Source organism: Desmodus rotundus, chromosome 7 (genome assembly GCF_022682495.2).
Source record: "Desmodus rotundus isolate HL8 chromosome 7, HLdesRot8A.1, whole genome shotgun sequence".
NCBI classification, from domain to species: Eukaryota; Metazoa; Chordata; class Mammalia; order Chiroptera; family Phyllostomidae; genus Desmodus; species Desmodus rotundus.
Window position 1 is genome coordinate 34,105,993 of NC_071393.1, and position 16,656 is coordinate 34,122,648.

General features: G+C 41.5%; 1 protein-coding gene and 1 non-coding gene across 5 annotated transcripts in view; one reads left to right on the forward strand and one right to left on the reverse strand.

The window, feature by feature from the left end:
- PEAK1 (pseudopodium enriched atypical kinase 1) overlaps positions 1-16,656 on the reverse strand; it is a 196,962-nt gene that overhangs the window by 128,924 nt on the left and 51,382 nt on the right. The window lies entirely within an intron of this gene.
- Positions 10,201-10,330, forward strand: LOC112301971 (small nucleolar RNA SNORA13). The gene has a single exon (XR_002974525.2). It is a non-coding gene; the product is annotated as a small nucleolar RNA SNORA13 (small nucleolar RNA).

The following is a 16,656-nucleotide window of genomic DNA, read 5'->3' on the forward strand; positions in this document are numbered from 1 at the left end:
AAAATGGGCAAAGGACTTGAACAGACACTTCTCCAAGGAGGACATACAGAAGGCCCAGAGACATATGAAAAGGTGCTCAGCATCACTAGCCATCAGAGAGACGCAAATTAAAACCACAGTGAGACTCCAGGCCAAGATGCAGGCATAGGTGGATGCACTGTCCCTTCTTGCACAACCAAAAGGACAACAACAATTTTAAAAACAAAACACAACCAGAACTGCCAGAAAATCGAACTGTATTGAAGTCCGACTACCAAGGAGTTAAAGAAGAAATATTCATACAGACTGGTAGGAGGGGCTGAGACAGTCAGCCGGGGCATAGAGGACCCATAGCAAGGCAGCGGCTAGAGGACCCAGCCAGGCATCAGCTGTCACAGCAGGCAGTCCCACATTAGTGTGCTGATAAACTGGGAGGAACAACTGGGTAGAGAGACAGACCATGCAACCCAGGGTTCCAGTGTGGGGAAATACAGCCTCGAAACCTCTGAATGAAAAAATCTGTGGGGGTTATGGGAGAGGGAGAAACTCCTTGCCTCACACAGATCGCCGGAGAAACCCACAGGGTCCTAGAACTTACACAAATCCACCCACCCAGGAACTAGCACCAGATGAGCCCAATTTGCTTGTGAGTAGAAGAGAAAGTGACTGAAGGCAGAATGAGAGCCAAGCAAGCAGCATTGTTCCCTCTCCGACCACTCCCCAACATATTGTGCCAAAACACAGCCAAGTGGGTTGCTCTGCCCTGTTGAATCCCTAAAGCTCTGCTCCCTACTACGTATCAGGCATGCCAACAAAGAAAAGTGGCCTAAATGACAGAATACGTCAAAGCTCCATAAAAAATATAACTAAGCAACGAAGAGATAGCCAACCTATCAGATGCACAGTTCAAAACACTGGTAATCAGGATGCTCACAGAAATGGTTGAGTATGGTCACAAAATAGAGGATAAAGTGAAAGCTATGAAAAGTGAAACAAAGGAAAATATACTGGGAGCCTGCAGTGATGGGAAGGAAATCAGGACTCAAATCAACGGTTTGGATCAGAAGGAACAAATAAACATTCAACCAGAACAGAATGAAGAAACGAGAATTCAAAAAAATTAGGACAGGTTTAGGAACCACTGGGATAACTTTAAATGTTCCAACATCTGAATCATAGGGGTTCCAGAAGGAGGAAAAGGAAAAGCAACAAATTCAAAACTTATTGGAACAAACAATGAACAGGAACTTCCCCAACCTAGCAAAGGAAACAGACTTCCAGGAAGCTCAGAGAGTCTCAAAGAAGTTGGACCCAGGGAAGTACACATGAAGGCACATCATATTTACTTTGCCCAAGATTAAAGATAAAGAGACAATCTTAAAAGCAGCAAGACACTTACCTACAAAGGAGTTCCTGTAAGACTGTCAGCTGATTTCTCAAAAGAAACCTTGCAGGCAAGAAGGGGATGGAAACAAGTATTCCAAGTCATGAAAGGCAAGGACTTCCATCCAAGATGACTCTATCCAGCAAAGCTATCATTTAGAATGGAAGGGCAGATAAAGTGCTTCCCAGATAAGGTCAAGTTAAAGGAGTTCATCATCACCAAGTCCTTAGTATATGAAATGTAAAAGGGACTTATCTAAGAAAGAGATGGTCAAAATTATGAATATTAAAATGACAACAAAGTCACAACTATCAATAACTGAACCAAAAAAACACAAAAACAAAAACAAAGTAAGCAAATAACTACAACAGGAAGAAAATCACAGAAATGGAGATCACATGGAGGGTTATCAGCTGAGAGCGAATGGAAGCGAAGGTACAGGGAATAAGAAGCATAAAGGGTAGGTACATAATAGACAGAGGGAGGTTATAAATAGTATAGGAAAGGTAGAAGCAAAAGAACTTATATATATGGCCCATGGACATGAACTAAGGGTGGGGGCAATGCTGGTGAGAGGGGGGTTTAGGGCAGAGGGAAATAAAGGTGGGAAAATGGGACAACTGTAATAGCATAATCAATAAAACATATTAAAAGAAAAAAACTGCAATGAGATACCACTTCACACCAGTCAGAATGGCCTTCATAAACAAATCAACAAGCAACAAGTGCTGGAGAGGGTGTGGAGAAAAGGGAACTCCAGGGCACTGTTGGTGGGAATGCAGACTGGGGCAGCCACTGTGGAAAACAGCATGGGAGTATGAAAGGATGTGTAATGTCACGAATCATCAGAGAAATGCAGATTAAAACCACAATGAGATATCACCAACCACCTTTCAGAATGCCTACTGTTAATAAATTAACAAATAGTTACAAAAATGTGGAGAAAAGGGGTTGTTGGTGAGATTGCAAATGGTTCAGCCTCTATGGAAAACAGTATAATGGTTCCTTAAAAAATTAAAAATGAAACTACCTATGACCCAGCAATTCCAATTCTGGGTATCTATCTGAAGAAATCCAAAACAACACTTCAAAAGATATATGCACCGACCCCTATATTCACTGCAGCATGAGATACGGTAGCCAAGATATAGAAGCAACCTCAGTGTCCACCAATAGACAATTAGATGAAGATTTGGTACCTATATACAATGAAATATTATTTAGTTACAAAAAAGAATAAAATCTCACAATTTGTGTCCATATACATGGACCTGGAGGGTATCATGCAAGTGAAATAAGTAAAGACAAATCCCATTTCACTTGTATGTGGAATCCAAAGAACAAAATAAATAAAGCAAAAGAGAAACAGACTCATAGATACAGAAAAGAGACTGAGGTATGCTAGATGAAAGTAGGGTTAGGGGAATGGTTGAAAAAGGTGAAGGGATTAAGGAGTGCAAATTGGTAGTTACAGAAGAGTCGTAGGGATATAAAGTATGGCATACAAAATATACTCATTAATATTGTAGTAACTACGTGTGGTGTCAAGGGGATAATAGATTTATTGGGGGTATCAGTTTATAAATTATACAAATATACAAAGGTGTATACCTGGAACCAATATAAAATAATACTGAATGTCAACTGTAACTGAAAAAAATGAGGGTAATTATTTGTCTTGAAAAAAAGAACCACCTAAAGTGTGCTATTCATATTCCTTTCAAAGGGGGCAAAAATACAAAATGAAGTCTCTCAGTCTCCATCCCAGATAGACTGAATCTGTCTGTTAGATTAGTATGCTCAACTTTTTTCGCCAGAACACAGGTGTCATGAAAACCAGCTCTGAATCAATGCCAAAATGGAAGAGAACGACTCGCATCATATCTTTATCATTGGACATGTAGATCACGTAAGTCTACCCCTAGTGGCCATCTGATCTACAAATGTGGTGGAAACAACAAAAGAACCACTGAAAAATTTGATGAGGCTGTTGAGATGGGGAAAGGCTCCTTCCAGTATGCCCAGGTCTTGGATAAACTGAAAACCGAACTGAGTGTGGCAACACCACTGATATCTCCCTGCAAATATTCCAGACCAGCGAGGGTCGCGTAACCATCCACTGATGCCCTAGGACGCAGACTGTACGAAAAACATGACAACGGGCACATCTCAGGCCAACAGTGCAGTCCTGACTGTTGATTCTGGTGTTGGTGAATTTGAACAAGATTGGACAAGGCCTGTGAGCGTACCCTTTGGGCTTACACACTGGGTGTGAAACAACTGAGAGTTGGTGTTATGGATTCCATTAAACAGCCCTACAGCCAGAAGGGATATAAGGAAATTGTTAAAGAAGTTAGCACCCACATTAAGAAAATTGGCTACAAACCCTGACATAGCCGTATTTGTGCTGATTTCTGGTTGGAATGGGGACAACATGCTGGAGCAAAGCACTAATGTGCCTTGGTTTTGACGGATGGAAAGTTACCCGTAAAGATGGCAATGCCAGTGGACCCACGCTGCTTGAAGCTCTGGATTGCATGCCACAACCAACTCGTCCAATGCCAGGCTCCTGCGTCTGCCCCACCCTCCCACTGCAGGATACCTAACACAACTGGTGGTACTGTAACGTCCCTGTGGGCAAAGTTGAAGACTGTTGTTCTCAAACCCGGTATGGTGGTTGCCTTTGCTCCAGTCAACATTACAAATGAAGTAAAGCCTGGTGAACGGCACTATGAAGCTCTGAGTGAAGCTCTTCCTGGGGACAATGTGGGGACAAGAACATGTCTGTCAAAGATATCCATTATGGTGATGTGGCTGATGACAGCAAAAGTGACCCACCATTGGAAGCGACTGGATTCATAGCTCAGCTAACTGTCCTGAACCATCCAGGCCAAACCTGTGCTGGACACACACCTATGTTGGACTGGCACACAGCTCATTCGTATTGCTTGCAAATGTGCTGACCTGAAGGAGAAGAATGATAGTCACTCTGGGGAAAACGGGAAGACAGTTCAAAGTGTTTGAAATCTTGTGATGCCGCCGCGGTTGATATGGTTCCTGGCAAGCCCATGTGTGTCGAGAGTTTCTCTATCTTCCTCTGGTCCTTTCTGCTGTTCGTGACATGAGAGAGACAGTTGCCGGGGTGTCATCAAAGCAGTGGACAAAAAGGCAGCTGGGACTGGCAGAGTCAGCAAGTCTGCCCAGAAAGCTCAGAAGGCTAAATGCACGTTATCCCCAATACCCACCACCCCAGTCTTCATCAGTGGTGGAAGACCGGTCCCAGAACTGCCTGTCTCCATTGGCCACTTAACAGTAAAACACTTGTTAATGATTACCATGCACTGGAAAACCTTCAGAAGGAAAGGAGAATGTTTTGCAGACCATTAAGTTTTTTTGTGTGAGTGGCAGATTTTAAGTTATTAGTTTTTAATATCAGTACTTTTTAAGGTAACAGCTTGACCAAAAATCTGTCACAGAATTTTGACACCCATTAAAGTAAGTTTAATGAGAGACCTGTGTGTTCTTTTGGTTAACACTATTACTTCCTATAGTACTACTTAGGTAAAGGACTTAAGTAAGAGTTGCCCATCACCTATTTCTGGTGTTAACATCTGCTGAAATCTTAGAATTTGATAATTCTGTTAATGTTTTTTCTGGGCCAAAACTTGGAGGTTTTCCACCTGGTCTTGAGGAGAGGAGTCATCTGTTTACAGAGGAAAAAGCTATGGGAGGGGTCTGCTGGCACAACACTAAATAGGTTATATGTAAGCTGGTTTACAAAGGCCAAATTCTGTTATGTTAAAGTCCACATGTCACATACAAAATTTTGTGCAGTTATATCAATATGGAGCAAATTTGTTGGTATGGCAAATTTTAGTTTTCCAGTTTTACCGCAATGTGAATACTCATGTTTATAAATACTATACTGAGGTAGTTTAAAGAATCTAATATGAGGCTTAAATAGTATTGAGCACTGTCTTGCTACAGTTAATTTTATCCAGATTCTAGTAAAATAAATGATAATGGAAGTTGAAAACAAATCAGTATGTTCATAAAAGCTTGAGAAACAATGATTTTAACTATAATTAACTAAATAATGCTTAAAAGTGGTCTGAAGAGGTAGAAATTAGCCTACAGTGAATAATGCCTCTAGCAAAAAAGATATTTTAAATCATGTCCATCATTTGATTAATTCTGAAAATTTCGAATAGTAGCTTTTGCTTCACTAGTTAGGTGTGCTTTTGCAGCCAATTGTGAAGTCATTATTCCATGGTTTCAATCCTACCTGATAAGAACTTAATTTTGTCTCTCACCTCTTAGCTAACACCCATATCTAAACAGAAAAACAACAGCACAAGCTCAGTCAGTTTTACATTAGGCCAATCAGGGCTGAAGGGCCCAGATATAATCTGTAGGGATGAAATGCACTTATAAGCAAAAGCTGTCTTCACCCAAATTCAAGGTTTTCCTATGAGTTAATACAGTAGCAGGCAATATGGACATTACCTCCACAAAATGCAATTTTCCGTATCAATGGTGGTCTCTAATACTATGGCTAAAGAAAAGGATGTATGGATTCATGTCAAGAAAAAAGACCTTGTAAAAATATCCTACTTTTCCTACCGAGCCAGCCACCACCCGAACCATTAACTAGTGGGAAGAGTGGCAATGCACCTGATTGTAGACAGAATACTTAATTAAATCTATTAGGTAACTGGCTGATGATAAAATAAAGTTATTACCACTGTCTTGTTATATAAGCTAAAACATAAAATTATGGATGGAATCCCTCCTTTGACAGTTAAAAACAATCTGCTCAAAGAATCTGAAAAGATGACAATGAGTTAATTTTAAAGGGAAAACAGCCTCATTTGAAAGATTTTTTAAAACTTATTTATTGGCCCTAGCCAGGCAGCTCAGTCAGCTAGAGAGTTGTCCCAACAGGCCAAGGTCGCAGGCTTAATCCCCACTCAGGGCACATATAGGAAATCAACGTGTAAATGCATAAATAAGTGGAACAATAAATTGATGTCTCTCTCTCTAGTCAATAAATAAAATTTTTATAAAGACATATTTTAAGAGAATTTTCTCAAACCAATTTGAGTGCTTCTCTTATTTTTTCTAGTGTTATTCTGTGTCACTTTTAATAAAATTTCTGAGTCAAAATCCTCAAAAAGCTTTAAAAATAGGTAGTACATTGTTTTTCTACTTTACCTTCAAAAATCTTTCTAACCAAAGAAAAAAATAAATTCAGTCCCAGATACTGTGCCACTGTCTGGTTTCTCACGGCAGACTTTTCTACTTTAAAATCTTACAGAACAGACATTCCTGCATCACAACAGAATGGGCTGAAAGAAACTGGTGTCACCTCGCTAATATCATAGTGCTGGAAAGTAACAGTGATGCAATTCACCATTACTACAGTGACTCAAATTACAATAAATTTTTCTTAAATGTATAGTTTTTACTAATACAGTATTCTGTCTGATGGTGTCTTCCTTCTTTGCTTCTTTTCTCCTTCAGCATAATTGCTTTAAAAAAAGAACTGATTTGACTGACTTATAGATGGTTAGTCTGCCTAATGTGAGTAAGCTCTAAAAAAATACTGTTTTAGAAAGATCCAATTAGTTCTAAACAAAGGCTTTCAGTTCAGTAAGCATGTCCTGTAGAGATACTTCCGACAGGGATAATTCAATATTCTCTGTAGTCCTGTAGTTTATAAAGGGGAAAAGGAAGCTATAAGTGAATGCACACATTACCAGCTGGACTTCCCAGGGTTTATAACTTCTGACAGCACTTACAAGAAATTTCCACTGAGCTGCTATACCATCATTTTCTAAGATTTTGCTGAATTAATGCCATTTGTCAGGAGAGGGCAGTTTAGAAACATACATTCACTCTATCATGAAATCTGGATAATATTTTTCTCCATAGTGATTTTTGGTCTTGCCCATCTATTTCAACTTCCACAGTTGTACCTTTCACATTTAGATGTCTGGCAGCCTCCCAGCTGGTGTCTGCCTCTAAACCCACCCACTCTATTCACATAGTCACTAAAATAATGTTCAGTTAATTTCATCATGCTAACTTGCCTGTTCAAAAACTACAGTGACTCTCTATTTCTCAGCATGTCAAACTCAAATTTCTTAGCTGGGGTTTCAAAACGCTTCACACTTAAAATCAATTATCATCTCTGCTTTATTTATGAGAAAATTGAAGCACTTTGAGATAACTTGACCAGGGTCATACAGTTAGTAGAGGAGTTGGGATTTCAGCCTAGGCAACCCAGTTCTAAAGTTTTACTCTCAAGCATTATACTACATTGCCCCTGTTCAGAATTTGGTATGTGAATGTTAACTTGCAATTGCTTGTATAGGTCCCTGGATATTCCCCCAAGTACATTATTCTTTGAAACAGTCTACTTCCTTTGTATGTTCACACTTAGCCTATACATAGCAGACACCTAATATGTTTCACTGATGTGTTATACTACAATGGTTGTTCAGGTAAACTATAATGCCAAGATTCCAACTTCTGAAAGTCAAAGATCTCTGAAGTATAAGGTGGTGAAAATGATTTTTGTCTACTCATATCCTCATCTGCTGTCATTTCTGAATTTCCTTGTCTAAAAACAGTTGTGGTATTACATTTTCCTATACGGTCCAGAAATACGCAGTGATACAATCTCAGCAGAGGCTTACCATTCCCCCACCCCACCAAATCAAATAACTAGGCATAATGGAAAAAGTAATCTTAGAAATAAAAGCAGCAGAAAGGCTACAACAAGCATGATGTTATATAATCTCCAGCATTTGCAATGTTTAAATTGTAAACAATTAATACATTTACTGCCTTCTATATAGATGAAACCAATCCAGCAAAAAAGGAGGAGGCCCTTCCCTGGGAAGGCACTGTGATTGTACATTGCATGAGAGAAAACAGCCGGCCATAGCCTTCTTAAATGCTTGGCAAAGTTCATGCACATTAACTATTCATGCTTAGTATTATGTTCTGAGTATCTGATCAATATTTAACAAAGAAAAAAAGAGAAATCAATACTTTCTTTTAATTCTGTCAGGTCATGTTATGCAGACAGAAAGATCTTAATAGCCAGGAATATAACAGTATCTCTCTACCTTTCTCTTTTAGTTTTTCACCACTACATTGTCAGTTAAATTGACCTGAGATGTTTCAAAAGAAATCTTTATTATCATCATTTACAAATTCACAGAGATCAACCACATAAGCATATAATGAGAGAGTTGCCAACACAAAGAATTAGGCATCGCCATTCACTGACAGAAAAAACACTGTTCCACAGTTTTGTAACTAAGAAGTTTGTGCCCCAAGTTCATAATATACCTGTGTTTAAAATAAGACAATGGATAACGTTGGAACAAGAAATAATTGGCTACTCTAGAGGATGCAAGAGAACTGAAAATCAAGATGCTACTTATTTTCTTTACCATTATTTTCTAAGTAACCTAAATGCAAACTTGGAAGAAAGCTCAAAGCCCAAGGTAAATCTGTCTGTTACCAGTGAAACACCATCTGTTACAGGTATAAGTGGGGCTCTTACAATACCTAATAAAAAAATTTCCCCACACAGGAGGAAGTGGCTCTGTGGTATGGTTTATTGATGATGAACAATTAAGGGGGTTCCCCTCCTGAATTCCCAATGTTCCATCTCCTTCTGTCTCACCGAGAAACAAAGCCCAATCTTATCTTCAGCAGGGCCAGGATAGATGCCACTGCCCAGAGTTTCTGCTCCATACTAAAGTCCAGTCCGGTCCGGCATCCAGCTAGCTTAGTGTTTCCATTTAAGGCTCCCTCCTGGAGCCTGCATACGGAGTTGCACGGCCATGAGCCACGTGGCTGCTAGGACCACACGGCCATGGAAAAAGGACATGCAAATGCACAGGATGAGAGTGGGCCAAGGGGGTAGGGGAAGAAAAAGAGAGAGAGAGAGACATTGATTCTTTGTTCCTCCAGGACTATATTAGCTTGGCTATGGGGCCTTCTCAATAGGACCAATTTCCCCAACTTTCTGCCTGCTCTTGGGTGGGTCCACTTCCTAACCAACTACTTCTTTCCCTAGGCTAGACTGACAGGCATCTCTGGTCCAGCAACTTACCTTCCCCTGTGCCACTGTGACTTCTATTTGCGCAGGTGGCTTCCCCTGCACCCACCTGGCAATCTGGTACATGAGTGGGGAAAGGAGGGGTGCTAGTCTCCTTGGTGGGACATGCTGCTGCAACCCCCTGGGGTGTGAAGCTGCAGCTTCTTGGCTAGCGGGCAGGCTTATTATGCTTCCCAGTTTATTGAACTCAATGTCTAGATCCCTTGGCTCCCCGTTTCTAGCTAAAGACTGCCAGTAACATATATGCATATAGAGTTACTGTGAGAAAAACCTCACTCTTCATAACTCAAGATGAAAACCGAGGAATTCCACACCAGCAGAAAAATAAAGCGGATATCAAGTACTTTCTTTCTATTACCCACTTCAATCCCCTAAAGTACCTTATAAAGTATTACTATTCCTATTTTACAGAAGAGGAAATTGAAATTCAGAGAGATTAAGCAATTTAGTAATAAGCCTAGGCCCAGATTCATATACCCAGACCTTGGCAGATCTGGACTCTGGACTCAGATCCGTCTAACGCCAGAGATGAGGCTTCTTTTAAAGTTTCCTAAATGTCAGCAGTTCTCAACCTTTAGTGCCTGTCACAAGTTGTGACCCTTTTCAAAATACAGTTATATGGGTTACATCTCCACAGATCCTAAGCCAGTGGATCTGAGCTGGCACCCAAACATCTTTATTTTTAAAAGTTGTTCACAGCCTCTGTGTTGCCCATTCACTTTTGGACACTAGTAAATGTAGCATCAAAAAAGGCATAAACTAAACACTTTGCTGCCCTTTCCTTCCTTGAATTTCATGTCTTTGTTAGGAGCTCGTAGGGAAAATGAAGTCAGTCAGGCTCTCTCACCCGCATGTCTGGGCAACTATGATAAGCAGTATAGTATTCACACAACCTTGAGCATGGGCCCGCCTGCGCAGAATCATACTTTGTTATGTATTATCTTGCCACCCTGCCAGCTTTGTGTGCATTTAGTATGCTAGGGAGTTCCCACAGTGTGATATATGGCTTGCAGCGTACATGGATCAACCCACCCCAGAATAACGGCATGTCAGATATCCTAATGGTTCCATGAATTTTCTTCTGTCTGCCCGAATCCCTTGTGAACTTGCTTGGCCTTGAAAGGCTGCAAGACAGAGCTGCATAAGTAAGTGCTTAAAAAGAAAAAAAAAGTTCAGATGCTTCTGATGCACCTCAAAGTATAGTAGGCAGGTAGACAAGGCGTGAACAGAGCAAGGACTATAGGCCAGGTACGGAAGGTCACCAGGGTGAAAAGCCCAAGGTGCCTAACACAGGCAAAACTGGGAAAACAAGGAACTTGCACCCAGGGTAACCTTTCTCCCCTAGCATACAGCTGGTCGTGCGGTTTAGACCCCCTGACCTCTCATATGGCTGGTCAAGGGGTTTGGACCCTCCCCTGACTGTTCCTGCTACACATGTCACTGTCATATGGTAGGCCTCATAGAGGAGGAACAAAGAGGACAGAGAATAGCTTTACATGACTCCCATACAAGTGCTTGCACAACTACTCCCTTAAGTACTGAGTCTTCAGGACGTGAGGTCCTGACCTGCATCAGATACTCTTATTGTTTTGAAACAAAGCCTCAGGTCAACTGACCACAGAGACAGAGGTTAGGTCAAACTACAGATAACATCTAGGCCTCAGTTGTGTTTCCGCTCCAGCTTTCAGGCTCAGAAAGGCAACAAGGCCAGGTGGGGTGACACCATGGCTGCCTCAGGGCCAGCTGAAGTGACTAATGACCCCCTGCCCTGGCACAGAATAATCAGTGGAGAACAGACCCTGAAAAGAAACACCTGGAAAATAATGAATATTCTAATGAGATCCTCTCTGAAACTGCCCCCAGGGTCCCTACCTTTAGAAAATGGATAAAAAGGCCCTCAAGACAAATGACTTGGAGAGGCTCCTTCCCCCGTCTCTCTCCCTCTCCCCCGCACGGCACCGTGCCTCTACCCACACACCCCTCTCCCCAGCACACTGTGCCTTTCCCCACCTCGTCCTTTCCCAGCATGCACTCTCTCTGAAGCAAGCCAGAGCCTTTCCCCATCTCCTTCCCCCAGGTACATATATCCTTGCTTTCTTTGCCCCACATTCCAAGGGCCCTCCTTTTGCCTCTGTAGCTTGTTTTCTGAGCCCATGCAGCCCAGCTGGCTCACTTCTTCTATGGCTCACTTCTCCTACCCCTGTAACTTTCTAAATAAACCCGTGCTTATATTTGAGTCTTAGATCTGAATTCTTTCCTGGCCAGAACTCAAGTATCAAGGTTGCTGAACCAAGGTCCAATCATTGGTAACATTCTGGTACCATTTTTCCACTAACAAAAGTAGTTGTAGTTCTTACTAGACTGGAAAAAAAAAAAACAACAATCAAGGCAATCAAGAAGTAATTTGTTTTCAGCAAATTTCCTTTGCTAATGATATTATTTTGTAGGCTTCCATTAAAACATCCACTTTTCTATCAGTATATCACTAAGCAAATAATGAAGCTGTAGTAGTGTAAGTGATGAAGAAGCTCATTTACTACAGAAGGAACATCAGACAGAGATTGACCATTTTCCATCAAAAATCTAAAACTTGTATGACATACAGACATAAGTAGGTAGAAGAGAAATATTGCTCTAATATCTTAATATAGCACATATTTTGGATTACAGAAAGTCTAAAGCCTTATAAATTGACAGAAAATAACTTAAAAGAGCTTGGGCTTAATCTTCATTATCTTATAATTTATTGAAATAAAAATTAAATACTGTAGATACAACAGTTATAGTAGAATGAGTGACCGGAGGGGAAATAGAGGCAGGGCACCCATCGTTACCATGTAACAAAGAACTTAATACAGGAGGCTAAAAGCAAAAGCTTACCCACTGACCCAGTAATCCTGAACCTGGTCCAATAAGGCTGCCAGGCATTCCGAACAATTGAAACTGTGATAGCGTAGGAGGTGGGGAGCCCTTGAAAGTCTGTGTGTATCATTTCCACTAACTGGGAAAAGAAAACCTTGAGACTGTGTATTCATCCCAAGGCCTGGAAGGGAGAAGCAGCGGGGGACTACAGTGCCCGAAGAAAAAAGCCCATAAGACAACTTTAGTTAACTGCCTGCCTCCCAGCACATATACCTAATAAATAAATAGAGTCTGGGGCAAGATAAGGATTCGGGGTAACAGATCCTTACTCATACCTACCTTTAGGTAGTCTCGTCTCTCCTGGGAAGCTGGCACCACCTTTACCTGCCAATCAAAATGTAACTTCTTCTTCCGCACCCTGCCAACTACGTAAGTCCTCAAAACAAAGGACTCTCTGACTCTCTTGGCTCTTGTAGCCTCTGGCCAAAGGGGAGGCCTTTGGCCTCTCTTTTGGCCACCTGGCCTCTGGCCATCTGGGTGCTGGCCACCTCTGGCCACCCCGCTTTGCTTTCCTATTAGAACTTAGTATTAATAAACTTTGCTTGCACACTAGTAGGCTCACTGGCCTATAATTCTTTACTGTGTTGGTGAGAAGAACCAAGTTTCTGGGAGTTTCTCTCATAATACATCATCTCTAAAATGTTTTTTGCTATGAATAAGTCCTCATGAATAAGACAGTCCTGGTTGCAGGTCCTTCATTTGACAGTCAAAACCAGCTTCACTCTCCTCCAGGAGACTTGATTCTGCCACAAGGGACTATACATGTGTGGCTCCTCTCTGACTTGCGATGTTAATGGCCCTACAATGTTCAACCGTTTATTACCAGGCTACGCAGGTATTCTCATTCCAGCAGCTCTTCAGAACCTACTTCTTCATTCTCAACCAGACAGCCCCTTAGAAAACCATTCTGAGTCCAGATTACTCGATAGAGATCAACTGCCAAGTCTCTAGGGATGAAAACCATCTTCGGGATCTCAAATGCATTTAAAAAAATATATAAGGCAGACACTTCATTGGGGTTTACCATCCTTCCAAACCTACGGAGACATCCTTATTTAAAGAACATGTACAGGAATTTTTCTGGACTAGATACAGTTTTGTTTCCAGTATAGCTGCTATGTAAAAATGCTGTATCAGTCACAATATGAAGAAAGGCATAACTCTGTAGTAACCAGAGAAAATCAAAGACCATCAAATTTCCTAATGTCTATCCACTTTAAGGAAACTGCCACTTTAAATTGAATTTATTCTCATAGCAAACACTTCGATTAATTTTACTATGGGGTTCTCAGGTAAAACCCTGGGCAAAACACAGGTGGGGGCTGAACTGAGCCTGCACCACCCAGGAAACCCCAGGGACAGCACACCCAGTGGACAGCTACAGACTACTTCATAGTGCTACCACCCTGCCCCTGCACAGCTGATCCTCCATGGATGGCGGAGGCTGGTGGTAAGTGGTCACAGCCAATCCTTGCAGCTGACTAGCCTGGCAAAATCCCTCCCACTGATCTGCCAACAGCAACCAAGGATCAACAACAACAGGAGGGTGTACTCAGCACACAGTACTTAGCTGGCTGCACCTCGAATACCCAGTTTGGTGATAGGGGAGGCTGTGCCACTGAACCTACAGAACACCTAATACATGAGGCCACACTACCAAGGCACAGAGTCAGAGCAGCTCTATCTAATACGTAGAAACAAACACGGGGACAAAAGAACATGGCCCACATGAAAGAACACATCAAAACTCCAGAGGAAACTAAACTAAATGGAGATAAGCAATCTGTCAGACACGGAGTTCAAAACATTACTTATAAGGATGCTCAAGGAACTCAGTGAAGACCTCTGCAGCATAAAAAAGATCCAGTCAGAAACAAAGGATACACTAACTGAAATAAAGAACAACTTACAGGGAAACAACAGTAGGGTGGATGAAGCCAAGAATCAAATCAATGATTTGGAACCTAAGGGAATAGAAAACAACTAATCAAAACAACAAGAAGAAAAAAAGTCCAAAGAAATGAGGAGAGTATAAGCAGCCTCTGGAACAACTTCAAGCATTACAACATTCGCATCATAGGGGTGCCAGCAGGTGAAGAGAAAGAACCAGAAATTGGAAATCTACTTGAAAAAATAATGAAAGAAAACTTCCCTAATTTGGTGAAGGAAACAGACATTCAATCCAGGAAGCACAGGGGATCCCAAACAAGATGGATGCAAAGAGGCCCACTCCAAGACAAATCATAATTAAAAAGCCAAAGGTTAAAGATAAGAAGAAAATCTTAAAAGAAGCAAGAGAAACACAGTTAACTACAGGAGAGTTCCCCCCATAAGGACTGTCAGCTGATTGCTCAAAAGAAACTTTGCGGGCCACAAGGGATTGGCAAGAAGTACTCAAAGTCTTGAAAAGCAGGGAGCTACAGCCAAGATGACTCTACACGGCAAAGCTGTCATTTATAATCGGAGGGCAGATAAAGAGCTTTCCAGACAAGAAAAAAAACTAAAGGGGTTCATTATCACCAAACCATTATTATATAAAACGTTAAAGGGACTTATTTAAGAAAAAGAAGATCAAAACTATGAACAATAAAATGGCAAAAAATACAAATCTATCAACAATTGAATCTAAAAAACAAAGCAAATAAAAACAGAGACAGAATCATGGATACAGAGAGCGTTTTCATGGTTGCCAGATGGGAGGGGTGTGTGGCTGAATGGGTGAAGAGGTGAGGGGATTAAGAAGTCCAAATAGGTAGTTACAGAAAGCCACAGGGATGTAAAGTACAGTATAGGTAATGGAGTAGCTGAAAAAGTATATGCCTTACCCATGGACAAGAACAATGGTGGGGGGATTGCCTGAGGGAGTAGGGGGTGCTAGGTGGAGGGGGACAAAGGGGAAAAAATCAGCACAACTGTAATAGCATAATCAATAAAATATAATTATTTAAACAAATAAGCCCTAGCTGCTGTGGCTCAGTGGACTGAGTGCCAGCCTGAGAACCAAAGGGTTTCTGGTTCGATTCCCAGTCAGGGCACACGCCTGGGTTGCAGGCCAGGTCCCCACTAGGAGGCATGTAAGAGGTAACCACACATTGATGCTTCTCTCCCTCTCTTTCTCCACCCTACCCCTCTCTCTAAGAATAAAATCTTTAAAGAAAGAAAGAAAGAAAAGAAAGTCACTATATGTGGATTTATTTTTAAAAGAAAAAAAGGCAAAAGTACAGGGTCATCTAAAGCCTGGCTTCTGTGGGGAAGCCCTGTCTTGCTGTGTTGAGATTTCCAGTGTCCTTGATTCTACTGTGGGGAGTGGTATAGGTGGGAAGAGGCAAGCAGCACAGGGCGGGGCTGGGACAGTGGGGTCCTGACCACTCTGCCTCCTCTTTCTGAGGGCAGGGCTCCAGCCTTTCCTGGCTTCCACAGGGAGCCAGGAGGGAGCAGAGTCTCCCTCAGGCTGCAGGGATGGGCATCCCCAACAGGGGTGGTTAGGGATGTGAGATGGGTGATTGGGGTTCTGTGCTCCCGGAATGGGGCGGTCCCTTCTTGTTGTATACAATAAACTTTCTACACCCACAAAATATAAAAGCTAAAATGTAATAGAGTAATTGTTACTTATTTTCTCTGTTCATTAATCTATTCACTGCTGAAGTCCTGATAATCAATATTTTCCTATACATTTGTGTAAATTCACTTTTTAAAAAATGTTACTTCTTGATTTGTTTTTAGAGAGAGGGGAAGGTAAGGAGAAAGAGAGGGAGAGAAACATCGATATATTACCTCTCGTACATCAATTGGTTGCCTCTCTCAATCCCCCAACCAGGGACCTGGCCCACAATCCAGGCATGTGCCCTGACTGGGAATCAACTGGCTAACCTTTTCGTTCACAGGCCAGCACTCAATCCACTGAGCCACACCAGCCAGAGCTATAAATTCACTTTTTCTTACAAGCACCTCCGTACTTGTACACTGTGAAATTTGAACAAAAACAGGTATTTGCTCTGCAAGTACCATTATGACCCAAAGTTATTACAAATTTTTTTTTAAGATGACCCACAGTCCACATGAATTGTTTTATCTGGGATGCTCACTTAAAATGCAGATCCTGACTTCAAAAAATTCTTGGATTTCACCAAGATGTAAAATAATTGCCCTTATCATTATAATCAGTATTCTCCCTTCCCTCTTTACCCAGAATAAATGCCATGAACAATCAAGTTTTCTACTCTGAAAACAC